A 14,262-nucleotide genomic window follows, 5' to 3' on the forward strand; every position below is an offset into this window, starting at 1 on the left:
AGGTGTGATAATGGACAGGAACAGGATCCCTGGGAGTGCCAGCACCCTCCAGATCACCAGTCCTGCTTCCAGTCCAGTTCTCATCTTCATCATTTGGGAAAGCAATTCCTGTACAGGAAGGGCTAACAATCCCCACCAACTGCCACGCACCAAGTAAGCAAGACAGTCTACCTGAAACAGCAAGGCACCTTGATAGGGAAATGAGAGCGTGTGCAAGGCAAAACAAACTACCATCACCACCACTGCTGCCATCACCTCCACCAACCACCATCTTCACCTGCCATTTTCCTTCAGATCTCTTTGGAGAAGTTCAGGATCCTGAGCCAAAGAACCTTGGGAATAGCGAAGCTTCCAGTCCAGTGATGTCAGCCATTGTCCCAGGAAGCGACTCCAGTGGAAATGCAAGTGGATAACTACTCCTGTAAGTGCTACATATAGCCACAGCTACTAAAGACCCAGAAAAGAAAGCTCTTTCCACCAAAGTCTTTGTGTTTGTCATGTGGTTTGACATCAGAAACTGATATGATTTTATCAATGGAAATCATGTTAAAGAAAAGGCTTGTGCCTTTTTTTGCTTTTTGCCATATGCTTTGCCACCACACCACGGACCATGGCTCCCCTCCATCAAACTTGTAACTGAAACCTACCACATGTATTTTCTCTCCCACTAGAATGTGAGCTCCTTAAGAGCAAGGCATGTCTTAGTGTTTAATTTGTGTCTTTAGAGATCCGGGAGGTGTTTCACACATAGTAAATGCATAATAAATGCTTTATTGATTAATTAACTAATACATTAATTCATTCCAGTTACTTTGAAGTCAGGAGTCCTCCCTAATGCTAAAAGAAGTCAATACATCCTAAACTTTAGTACTGAGATTGAGAGAAAAATGATCAGATAGAATAGTCTGCAGCTATCAGATAAAAGTGCTTGCTACCTGATTCATTTCTGTGATATTTAACCAGATATTCTGCTTTAATCAAATGTCTTTTTGCGTTACTTGATCTAGAAATTCATTGCAAAGGGGGCTCAGAATTATAGGTGTGAATAGAGGATGATCTGAAGCGATATCTTGAATTTAGGAAATAGTAAGTGGACATTGAGCCCTGTGGGGACCTATGAGCGTCCATACTGTAGTTAGAACTACCATTTATATGATGTTTTAAAGTTTGCAAAGGAAAATACATATGCTTGTATGTATATTTATGTGTGAGTTTACATAGGTATCTTATGTGTTTGTATGCATTGATATATATATATATATATATATATATATATATATATATATATAGAGAGAGAGAGAGAGAGAGAGAGAGAGAGAGAGTATTTTCTAGTTTCACTTTTCCACTTTTCCAGAACCAGGTTTGCTATATATCCCCTTCAGGCTTCTAGATGTACCCTGAGAATTTGGAAGGTATCTGCTCTCTAATGCTATAGATTTGAGTCCCCATTGATTATATCACCTCTGTCCCAAATGTTAGCTATCAGTCCAAATTTCACTTATGTACTTAAAATCAATAAACTTTTAGAAAGAGCTATTTACTTAAATGATATTAGCAAGAACAAAAATACAAATATTTCACCTCAGCACCTCTGGGGGTAAATTCTCTTTTAGATGACTTGGTCTCTGGGACAGTGGGCTCACGGTTACCACAGTTTCTAGATAATATGAATCCCACCAAGTTCACTTTCAGATGCAGCACGACTACGGACGAGTCCTTGTCTCTGCTACCACTAGGCTCAATTCCAAATGTCACTTCTTGCTTCTCAGAACATCAGTGCTACACTGACTGCAAAACCCAGAATGATCTTTGACTCGAAGATTTCTCAAAACCTACAAGAGGCCTTACTGATCTTTTGAAACCGTTAAAGTTAGAATCTGCAAATCAATTTTCTTCACCTAAAATGATAAAACAAATGCCAAGGCAAACAGACCAAGCCTCATCGCCATGGGGGCTATATGTCATCCTTGGAGGCGAGAAGGGCCAAGACCTTTTCCCCTTACAGTATTGTCTTTCACCGGACTATAAGTGAAGTCAAATCAAGAGGAGAGATCCACCAAGAGAGTAGCAGAAGAGAATGAGGCTGAGGCCAGCTAAGACCTTTTAAAAGTACCTTTAATTTTGGTTTCACAACTATAGCCAATCAAAAAAATAGTTTCTCCTAACCACAGTTAGCAGATTAGAACCAGTTTCATATGGTGTAAGAATCCTCTAGTTTCCCCCAAACAGTTCCAATTGCATATCATCACAACTCTTCCAGAAGCAGACTCCTCAGCCTCTTTCACATGGGAAGGTACCATTAGAAGCACATTGTAGTGGGGTGGCTGGGTGGCACAGTGAATAGAGAACCGGCCCTGGAGTCAGGAGGACCTGAGTTCAAATCCAGCCTCAGACACTTAACACAAAAACTAGCTGTGTGACCTTGGGCAAGTCACTTAATACCAACTGCCCTCCAAAAAAAAGCTTTAAAAAAAAGTACACTGTAGATGTGACAGTCCATGTTACATATATATTACCTCATAACAATAACCTCAGAAAGTGGATACTATTATAGACATTATCATCCCAGTTTTGCAGATGAGAAAACTGATGCTCAGAGTAGTTATATGACTTACCCACAGCAGCAAAACCAGTAAGTTTTGGAGGCAGGATGATCCCAGATTTTCCTGATCAGGGTCTAGCATTCTACTTCTTATTCTATAATGTCTCTGATTTGGACTCTGAATGCACTTTTCTGTGGAACTAATAGCCCCTTTCTGACATAGATTTTGAAAGAACTTCTCCCACCAGGAGACCACCAGGACCCAAGTTTTCCCCAAATTGTATAGCAGTGTAACTTTAAAGCTTCCCACTGGTTTGCCTTAGCATTGAAATAGAGCACCCCTTCTTTACTAGAAATAATCACAGCTTAGGAAATGGTTTTGCTTCACATGGAATAGAAGGGCCAGGGAAGAGATGGAGCGTATTGAGTGGAATTCTAATGGCCACCATCCTGTCACTTCCCAGGCCTCCCAAAATAACATTAGAATAAAGACACGCAAGACTCTGTTCTACCTGTCTCCTTCATGTTTCTGACACATTCATAGAAGGTTTATTTTCATAAGGAAGTAAAAAGACAAAATAGAAGAAGAAGAATAAGACAAGGGCCTCCATTTCTAGCAATGGCTGGCTGTAGTTTCTTGGGGACCCACTCTCAGTCTCTAACATTTTCTTTCAAAATCCATGGAGTTTTTCAGTTTACAACTTCGTATTTTTACAGTTTGTGTTTTTTTTCCCCTGGAGGGATTACAGCAAAGCTTAGACCTATATGAGACAGTGAGGTTTGTGGTACTGCTCGGTATTACAAGGATTATGGGTATCAGAGTTACAGTTATCCCCAATTACAGCGACTTAGATTTCTCCTTGGAGGCAAAGGGCTCAATCCCATCCGAAACACAGACACCTATTTGTCTGTGAGAGTCACCTGTCTCCCCAGCAGATACCTGTACTGATGCAAAAATATAGACAAGTTTCAGGCCTGTACAAGGGATATCTACCCAGAGAACAGAGTATGAAATGAGAAAAATAGGAGGGGCCCCTTCTGTCAAATATATCTTCTTTTGGTTTGTCACACTGTCTGATAGTCCACTATTAGAGCTTCACTCCTTTGTGCTCAGCATTGGCCTTTCTAGGTTTCTCTGTTAAAATGTATCCCACCCACACCCACCCAAGAGAAGAGTAAGACCTTCAGTTCCATTACCTCAGGGTGAATAAGTATGCTAGAGGGTCTCTTCCCTGACAGGAGGGAACATCCCTTCAGCCTTATGTAGTGGGGAGATCCCTGGGTTTGTAGTCTGGAAAAAATTGGGTTTGTATCTTGCCTTTGACACCTAATAGTTGTGTAACAACAAGCACATTGATTAAATTCCCCAGGCCTCAGTTTTCTTACCTGTAAAATGAGGAAAATACCTGTAGTACATGTTCGATAGGGTTTTTATGATGATACATATAGAGACGTATGAAATACATAGAGGAGGCTAATCCCTCATTAATTTTATGAGTTCCTCAATTTACATGATGAAATTATAGAGCATGATCCTTTGAAATTAGCTGAGGGGCGACTACCCTGGAGTGTGCGCATAGCTCCTTGCACCTTGTTCAAAGGATGTAGGGAACTCCTGGTGACTGACTGACTTGAACTCAGGAGAACTGACAAATCTCCTCTTTCTCCAAGCAGTATACTGCACTATTTTTCTCTAGAAGTTCTGATCTCTGACATCTCCAAATTGGGTCAAAAGACTATGTGCGTATTTGCTTTCTGCCATGTGCTTCTGTAGGGAATCTTTCTGTGCCTTGTTTGCTGTTATCTCTTGAGCTGGGAAAAGTCCACTCTCAGGTTGTTTGCAAGTAGATGCTATTATTATCTCAGCAGTTGCGACTCATCTAGCATCACATGGCTAGTTAATGTCTAAGGTGGGACACAAACTCCCTGTGCCACCTAGCTGCCCGCTTATTACTTCTATGAATCTTAATTTGCTTATCGATTAAAAAGAGGATTATGACACTTACCACCATTGCACATTCATTGTGAAGAAACCAACCTCTTAATAGGGCATCACAGAAATGTGATTTACTATTTTCTCCCCCTCTTCCTCCTTTTTTATGCTTCTATTCCTTTTTTGTCCTTATATATCTTCTTTATCTTATTATTCTTTTCCTTTTCTTATGTGCGCTTAATAAAATAATTGAATTTGTATGGCAATTTAAAGTTTGCAAAGCAACTGATATGGGTTATCTTACTTCGGTTCTCATAACAACCACATGAGATTGAAGTACTCCGGACATATCACTACCCCGATTGTACAGATAAGGAAACTGAGCAGCTTCAAAGGGGATAAATCACTTGCCCATTGCCATGCAATTAATTGATGTTAGGAGTTGAGAATTTAGATCTTTCCTGACTTTTTCACTCTACTGGCAGTCTCTAGATGAACATTTCTCAATAGGATTTGAATTGCATTCCCAATCACAAGTGAGATTCTGAAAGAAGTTCAGTCAAATTTTGGAACATTGCAGAAGGGGCCCCTTTCCTGTCCCATGTGCCTAGCATTATCCTTGCATTGCTTCCAGGTACTCCCTTACTTTGGGAGATGCCTTCCACAAGTCCCTTAGAATAGTGGTTTCCAAGTTCTGTTATTTCTCAAACCCATTTAAACAAACAAACAAAAGTGTTGTGAATGCTCAGGGCAATTTAGCATGCAACTCATAATATTCTTTTAGATGTATTCATTGAGTGTTTACAATAGCTATAATAGCTTTTGAACTTCAAAAAAAATGTATGGTATGTAATTATAAAATAGAAAAATTTATCCCATCTGTAATTATTAAAATTCCAAATTCAAAATTATAGAACTCTAGTTGTAAAATAACTGTAAATATTTTGTGTGCGATAAACTATAGGAATTAAAAGAGATAATCCAGCAAGACCTTATAGGCATACTATTTTCTGCAAGATTTCATCCTAAATTTCTTTATTTTACAAATTTCATTTAATATAAACAATTTTTAAATGAAATAAGTTACAACTTGGAAGATGTTTATCATGATATGATAATCATACATTAATTTCCATGTTGAAGAAAGAGATTTGCAATATTTGGCTCAAACTCAGAACAACACAGACTTACATCTGGGTCTCCATTGAGTTTATTTTTGTATTTTAATTTAAAACAAGAATACAGTGAAAATTCTTTCTCACACAAATACATGGCGGAAAAACAGTAGGAGAATTTTACAAGCTCACTTATTGTGAGATGGAAATTCACTTTTTTATTTTTACATAAAATTTATAAGACCATTATTTTTGAATGATGTTTTCACTTCAAAATTCACTGACATCTCAACGAAATATTTTCATAAATTGTCAATTCACCAGTGACACAAAAGGAGTATGAAATAGATTGAGAATCCAATTTAATTTACTGGTAATTTCAAGAATATATTAATTGAAACTCATTTCTAAAAATGTCAAACACTCACTGATATCTTTTGACAACCTAATCCAAAGATAGTTCATTGTCTAATAAGAAATTATGTAATGTCACAACACACTCAATAATGTTCTTCTTAACTGTGTGGCTCCAAAATTTCACTCTCTTAATCATGCTTTTTACTTTGTCTTGAATACTGAATATGTTTGTATTTACACTCTGTTATGAAGTGCTGAGTTTGATTTTTTAAAAGATGTTTGCTAAATACACTAATCATGTCATATCACATACACTCAGATGAAATGGATGGTCATTGAAAATGACAAATAACTCTTCTTTTAATTCACAAGGACAAGTAATAACTCTGCCATGAAAAAGCCACTTAACAGATGTGTATTAGAAATATAACGGGGGCTACTAAGTGGTGCAGTCCATAGAGCACCGGTTCTGAAGTCAGAAGGACCTGAGTTCAAATGTGGCCTCAGACACTTGACACACTTACTAGCTGTGTGACCTTGGGCAAGTCACTTAAAGCCAATTGCCCTGCCTCCCACCCTCCAAAAAAAAGTGTAAAACATGCTTGCTGCCCATGTCTCTTCATAAAAGGGTAAATGATTAAGAACTAGAGGATTTTGATTTCATAAACTTATTTTGACAGCCTCAAATAGCATACTTTTAACTTGCTGTGGAATCGTCTTTGATGCCGAAACTTTTTTGTGTATGTTTCAGTATATATGCATACTACATCTGAGTCAAAACTTTTCTATGTGAAACAACACCCTAAAATTTTCCCAGACACCAATTTTATTCCATCTTCGCAAATTCTACAAGTGGATCAGTTGATTTGTTTTCCTTCAAAGTATGAATTAATTGGATTAAAAATGCCTTCCCCACTTGTACATCCTATCCCTACACAACAGAATATTCTCTTCACTTTTACCATCATGTAGATAAATTACAAATATAATTAAAATTGCTAGGTTGCAAACATCAGCTGTCTCATATAATTGGAAAGCATAAATGTCACTTCTTGGAATTCTTTCTACAATATATGATTGAACATCATCAAATGTATCGTGTGTCTGATAAGACACTATATTGTTAGAAACAGGTATCTGTAATCATCAATTGATTTAGCACATGGCAAGATTAATTTTTCTGCAATCCTATAAGCTTCTCTAATTTTTGCAATTTGATAACTTTTAAAATATGAAACTTCAATAACTTTTCTACATTCTTGTTTAACACAGAAATAAATGAATAATTATTGTGTCTTTTTGAATATTTTTCTTTTTGTTTTTTAAAAAAAGTAACAGGCTTATCAATGCAGCTTTCATGTTTTGATTGTAAATTTCAAGACAAAGGAGAAGGTTTTCAACTGCTCTTTGAAAGAACTTCACAAATTATAAGTTGTAGCTGTAGATGTTAATTAGCTTTAAGAAACTGAAAATAAAATTTCATATATTCTCCATTCTATTTTCTCTTTTTCATACCAATACAAGTATCCTGAACATATTTACGTATTATTCTGTGATCTTGTTATTGTTTCATTCATATCCAACTCTTTGTGACCTCATTTGGGGTTTTCTTACCAAAGACATTGGAGTGGTTTGTCATTTCTTTCTCTAACCCATTTTACAGATGAGAAAACTGAGGCAAATGGGGGTAAGTGACTTGTCTGAGGTCAGATTGAAACTCAGGGAGATGAATCTTCCTCACTCTAGTTCTGGCACTCTATCCTCTGTGCCATTTAATTGCCCCATAATTATGACCTATCATATGGGTTTTGATAATTCCTTGATCATACAATGCTGAATACAAATGAACATTTTGATTTCCCACGAACACATTAACAAACTTAAAAAAATACCAAACTTCCAAGGCTTTATCCAAAAATATATTGGGATTACTATAATTTTTTTAAAATAAAACAAATATGTCTTTAAAAATTAGTTTTATCTGCAATATTCATTAAATATGTAACTATCCTGTACCAGTGCAATTGGTGCAAATGTTTATTCCTCCAACTAACTTGATCTCATAACAATAAACAGGCATCAGGGCATTCCCCTGAAGCTTAACACTGGCACTACAGGAATACACAGGCTCCAAAAGACATGGCTGCGTAATCAATTGACGAAAATGAATAGCTAAATATGATACAAGATATTTACTTTACTATATGACTAAATGACAGAAACTGTATTAAATGATGAATGTAAAATTCAATTGTATGTATCACTTTGTTTTTTAGTAATATGCACCTGGCTAGTGTTGCTAACCAGTTTATTTGAAAATCTACTGGATGAAAGAATAACTTGCGTTGGAGGAGAAGTTTAGATTAGAAAACAACCTTAGTACTAGAGTGAGAGACAATATAAGGTTTGTTTCTGTAAAGTGTTTGTAACTGCCTGTGATGGTTTCAAGATGACTTAGAATACAGATACCCATCAGGCATGTTTTTTCAAACAGACTAACATGTGCTATGAGAATGTAACCATTTCTAACATCTGATCATGTGATTACACAGCTGATGAGATGCAAATATAAGCTAACAGAGGGAGCTCCAGTATAGAAAATGCAAATGAGGGTGTGAATCTGACCTTTTATAGGAGAGTGGTTTGTCCTCAAATGTTGAACCCTTCCTTGTGGTGGTTTGGAAACAATTTGATGACAGCTTTAAATACTACAATAATACATTGTGCTTAGTCAGAAGTGGTCAGGGTTTGATGTAATCACTCCACAAACACCAAAATCATTATGCACATGATCATCATGGTTTCTAATCACTGCAGAAACAGGACTATAATGCTTCAAACAAGCAAATGCTTGTTACAGAGGAAAAATATATTTGTAACATACTAGGCAGTGACTTCTTAAGGCACCATTAAATAATTCTAAGCATGGATCTCTTGGACTATTGTCTTGAACTTCCAAGGGGTTTGTGAACCACTAAATAGAAATCGCTACCATAGGACAATCTTCTTCACTTTGATTCTGCTTCAAGACCCATATTAATCCTGCAAATGGAAATATCATCAGAACAGCAAGACTTCTCATTTTCATTTAACTTAAACTGAGAGGAGCTTGATGGAACAGCTTGAGCACATTCCTTGAAGAGCCAGTGAAAAACAGAGCTATCGGCCCCTTTAATAATCTGGATGGAGGGCCAGACCCTCCATTTGCTAAATGAAGGTGGAGGGAGGTCCCTAGCTCCCACCCTGATGGTCATTCCATGATAAGCAATAATACTAATAATCCCCAAATCCATTCTGCCTTTGAACTGAACACTTTGTCTGTCTTGGGCTGGTAGAGTTTTTGAACTGTCAGTTTTGGAGGATTAGATGCATGTTTAGGCTGGATGAACTCATGAATGAAAATATTTGGCTTGGAAGTTTTTAAAAATGTAGCTTTAGCATCATGGGCCCCCTCTTTGCTTTTTCCCTCTCTCCACCCCAATTAAAAAGTTGAAGCCTTTAGGGGCTGCCCTCAGTTCTTCCCCCTCCCTTTCCCCCCCAGTTTTATTCAGAGAAGTCCCTTCAACAAAAGCAGACAGGGAACAATAACATGCTGCCTGCCTGGAAGTCTTTTAAGATTGTATTGTATTTTTCTGAATTTGTTCTTCATTAGTGATGAGTTGTGCAGCACATGATGTATAAGAAATAGCTTCATTTGTCCTTTAATTTTTTAAATTAAAAAACACTTATTTTCTTCCCTTTCTGACTCTTCCCTCCTCATCCCCTGCTCCTAAAATTGAAAAGAAAATGATTACAAAAGGTAAATGTTACAAATCTTTTCAACAAACATGCACCGTCAAGTAAGAAAAATTCTTCATTGATCATATCCAAAAATGTCTCATTCTGCATATTAAGTCCACAGTCTCTCTGTCAGGAAACGTACATTGTGTCCTCTGGAATAATAGGTGATCATTCCATTGACCAGCTTCCTTACGTCTTTCAAAGTTGTTTGTCTTTATAATGTTGTTGTATTGTATAAATTGTTCTCCAGCCTCATTTATGGATATACTTCCATCGATATCTTAGGAACCAAAGAGTCCCCTCCCCTTGCTTCCCAAAAAGAGTGGAGTAAGATTGTGTGTGTGTGTGTATGTGAAATCTTATTTGAAATAGTCCATTTATTCATTCAACATTTACTAGGCATCTAATATTTCCAAGACACTGTGTTATTTGATTTATCCTGTAAAAGTCTTTTGGTGAGGGGCGGCCAGGTGGCTCAGTGAGTAAGAGCACTGGCTCCAGTGTCGGGATGACCTGGAGATCAAATCCTGGGCTCAGACACTCAGCACCACACCCAGAAATAACTGGCCGTGTAACCCTGAGCAAGTTACTTAACCCCGATTGCTTTAAAAAAAAAATCTTTTGGTGAGCCAAGTTCAGAATCAATTTCCAATTTAACCCTCAGCACCAATCATTCAATTCAAATATACTTATTAATCAACTATTATGTGTTAGGGCAGCTAGGAGACACAGTGGATAGAGCACCCAGACTAGAGTCAGAATGACCTAAGTTCAAATCCAGCCTCAGACACTTACTAGCTGTGTGAACCTCAGTTTCCTCATCTGTAAAATGAGCTGGAGAAGGACATGGCAAACCACTTCAATATCTTTGCCAAGAAAACCCCCAAATGGGTCATGACTGAAAAACAATTGAACAACAAAGGGTTTCCAAGAGTCAGAGATGAAGAGTAAGAGCATTCCACACATGGGGACAGCCCTAGCAAAGGCGTTAAAAGGTGGAATCTTGCAAATGGGCCACTCGGCACTTTCTCCTCCTTGGAAACTGCTTTCTTCCTTGAGGTTGATTCATTGTGTAGCCTTGCATGAATCCTTTCTTTTCTCTGAGCTTCAGTTTCCTCATCTGTCCTATGACAGAGTTGAGTTTAATGATTTCTAAGCTCTTACAAATGTCTAAAATGGTGCCAAAGTTAAAGTAGCGGCAGAGTTGGCCCCATCACAACCCAGTCCCTATCAAAGAAATTATGACTCTCTATTTTCACTTCCAGGCAAACAGAGCTCATACGTCTCCTCCCCTCCCCCTGGCCACTGTGGATGAAATCCCACGAGAGATGGAGGCATCTGAAGATTGGAGATGTGAGACAAGGCTTGGACTACACAGTCTCACCATGAAGGTCTTTCCTTAATTAAGAAAGTCGCATGGGCTCTTTCCGTGTGGCCTTGAGACTGTCTGGTCATGCTGCTGGTAAAGACAGTAAGGCCCGAAAGGGTACAGTGAATTGGCCAAACACACACAGCGTATAAGTAGACGGAGCCTCTGATCCTACAGCTGAGTAAAGTTCCCATTTTATCTCAGGTTCAGTGTAACCATGGCTCGTGGACCCAAGAAGCATTTGAAACATGTAGCAGCTCCAAAGCATTGGATGCTGGATAAGTTAAGAGGAGTTTTTGCTCCAAGACCATCAACAGGTCCCCACAAGCTGAGGGAGTTTCTCCCACTCATCATCTTCCTGAGAAACAGACTGAAGTATGCCCTGACTGGAGATGAAGTAAAGAAGATCTGCATGCAGCGATTCATCAAGGTTGATGGCAAAGTCCGCACTGATATTACATACCCAGCTGGCTTTATGGATGTCATTAGCATTGAGAAGACGGGTGAACATTTCCATCTGGTTTATGACACAATGGGACACTTTGCCATTCATCGTATTACAGCCGAGGAAGCTAAATATAAATTATGCAAAGTGAGGAAAACTTTTGTGGGTACAAAAGGTATTCCCCATCTGGTGACCCATGATGCCCGTACTATCCGTTACCCAGATCCTCTGATCAAAGTGAATGACACAGTTCAGATTGATTTAGAGGCTGGCAAGATCACTGATTTTATCAAGTTTGATACTGGTAACCTATGTATGGTGACCGGTGGGGCTAATTTGGGTCGAATTGGTGTGATCACAAACAGGGAGAAACATCCTGGCTCTTTTGATGTTGTCCATGTAAAAGATGCCAATGGCAATAGTTTTGCCACCAAGCTTCCAACATTTTCATTATTGGCAAAGGTAATAAGCCTTGGATCTCTCTTCCCCAGGGAAAGGGTATTCGCCTTACAATTGCTGAAGAGAGAGACAAGAGATTGGCAGCTAAGCAGAGCAGTGGCTAAATGAGTGCAGATAAGGATTTGTAGGGTTTCAATGAAGTTGAGATGTTACAGTTTTTAACAAATGTGATTACCATACAAAATATAAAATACACAAAATAAGAAATAGCTTAAACAACATGGTCTTATAAAATGAAATAGAACAAGCCATAAACGCCTTTCTCTTCTTTCCTTGGATTAGGGTACTGTGGGTATGAATGTTGCATAAAATGTTAGATGTAGCTGTATCGGTTTTGCTTAACTGCTTTTTTTTTTGTTACATGGAACGAGTCTCTGATTGGAGGATGGGGAGAGAACATATCCCAAAATGGCTGATGTGAAAACAAAAGATATCAATAAAACTTCAAGAAAAAAAAAAGTCACATGGGATAAAACTTTAAATGAAGTCTTTCAGTGCTTCAGAGGAATGGGGACCACATTACCCCAGTCCAGTCCATCTTTCAGTAAACATTTATGCTACTAGGCCCAAAGATGAGTCAGCCTTTGGGGTGATTCCCTAATAAGCTATTACTACCAGGGCTCTAATGCTCCAACGAGGTAGCTAGGAAACGAGGAGAAACTTTGGGCAAGTACTGAACTAGTATTTCAATTTGATAGATGAAATCATCATCTGTTCAGGAGATTAATCTGTGGTAATTAATAGATTAATGTCATTTAATGGATGAGGAATGCCCTGCTTCAAGACTCTAGAGGGTTTACCTAGTTTTCATTGCTGAGGAGTGCTAAGAGCTAATTGTGAGCTTTTTGGCTGCAAACATTTCCCAGGGTTCCAGCAGGCTTCCCCATGTTTGCCTCCCTCCCTCCATCAATCAGGAAGGTGGAGTAGAAAGCTGGTGTGGAAGAGACTATTCTAGGGCATGATGTGTTAAATTGCTCTGTGGTGAATAATTCACTAAAACATTCCTGTGTTCAATTAAGATTCAGAACAAGGGGCAGATGGTGAGTCATGCATACGTGTGTTGTACTTTGTTTTTATGAGAGGGAGAAGAGGGGTTGTAACTCTTACATCAGGGTCTGGCTGGTGGTAGGTGCCCAGAATTAGTTCCCTCCATCTTGAAAACATGTTAGTCATAGAAGAGCTGGAAGAGACTTGGGCAGGGGTAGGGAACCTGTGGCCTTGAGGTCACATGTGACCCTCCAGGTCCTCAAGGTCCAAAATCTTTTGACCAAATACAAACTTTGAGGTCTGGATCAAAGGGCTGCCCTTGAGGACCTAGGGGGCCACATGTGACCTCGAGGCCACAGGTTCCCCATCCCTGGCCTTGGGAATCAATCTTCCCATTTTACAGATGAGGAACTGAGTTCCCAGAGAAGGGGAATGATTTGTACCAAGTTATACAAAGAATCATTAAGCAAGTTGGGACTAGGACTCCAGGCTCTTGACATCCAGGCCAATGTCCTTTCCGCTGCCCCTGCAGAGCATCGTGAGGATGGGTAGGGGAGAAACAAGAGAGTAGCTCATGATATGGTTTCCACTAGCAAGGAGGTCATAGTCTAGCTGGGGAAATAAGAAATGACCTTAAGCATTAGAGAACAATACTCTATATAGCATAGGCAAGTGCGGTGCTACGGGAGTCAGAAGCCCTGGGTTTAAATTTGGGTTTTGCCACTTCCTGCCTGTATAACTCTGGAGGAGTCACTTAATCTGTAAAATGAGGGAGTCGGACTAGGTCTCCTCTAAGATACTTCTCAGTTTTAAAGCTATGGCCCTATAGCAATGTTGGAGAAGAAGAAGTCTGTGAGAGTTGGGAAGTCTTTCTGAGGAAGATGGGAAGTGATTAGGGCAGGGAAGGATTTTGCATTATCAAAGAGGATTAAGAGGATTGGGGAATGGCATTCTAGATGAAGGGAATAATTACTATTAGCAGACTGTTTAAGGGAAAAGATTGGCGTCACTAGATTCAGATCTCTGTAGATAAAACTGGAAAACTTGTGGGGAACCATTGTACAAATCCATTAATCCCTTGCATGACCATCCTTTCCCACCTGGATGTGCAAGATTTGGGAGAACAGTGAGGCTTAAAGGAGAGTGAAGGCAGGGAAAGAAGGGGCAGATGCTAGACAGTATTGGGAAGAGTTCATGGAGTGGCAAGGTCAGCTGTCCAGTTGCTTTATCTTTTCTTTTCTTTTCTTTTCTTTTCTTTTCTTTTCTTTTCTTTTC

General features: G+C 38.8%; 1 pseudogene; it reads left to right on the plus strand.

The window, feature by feature from the left end:
- Positions 1–11,298: 11,298 nt before the first annotated feature.
- Positions 11,299–12,312, plus strand: LOC138163995 (small ribosomal subunit protein eS4-like; annotated as a pseudogene).
- Positions 12,313–14,262: the final 1,950 nt, after the last annotated feature.

This window comes from Petaurus breviceps, unplaced genomic scaffold (assembly GCF_028583685.1).
Source record: "Petaurus breviceps papuanus isolate PSGF00001 unplaced genomic scaffold, PetGlider_PUasm1.0 189, whole genome shotgun sequence".
Classification (NCBI taxonomy): Eukaryota; Metazoa; Chordata; class Mammalia; order Diprotodontia; family Petauridae; genus Petaurus; species Petaurus breviceps.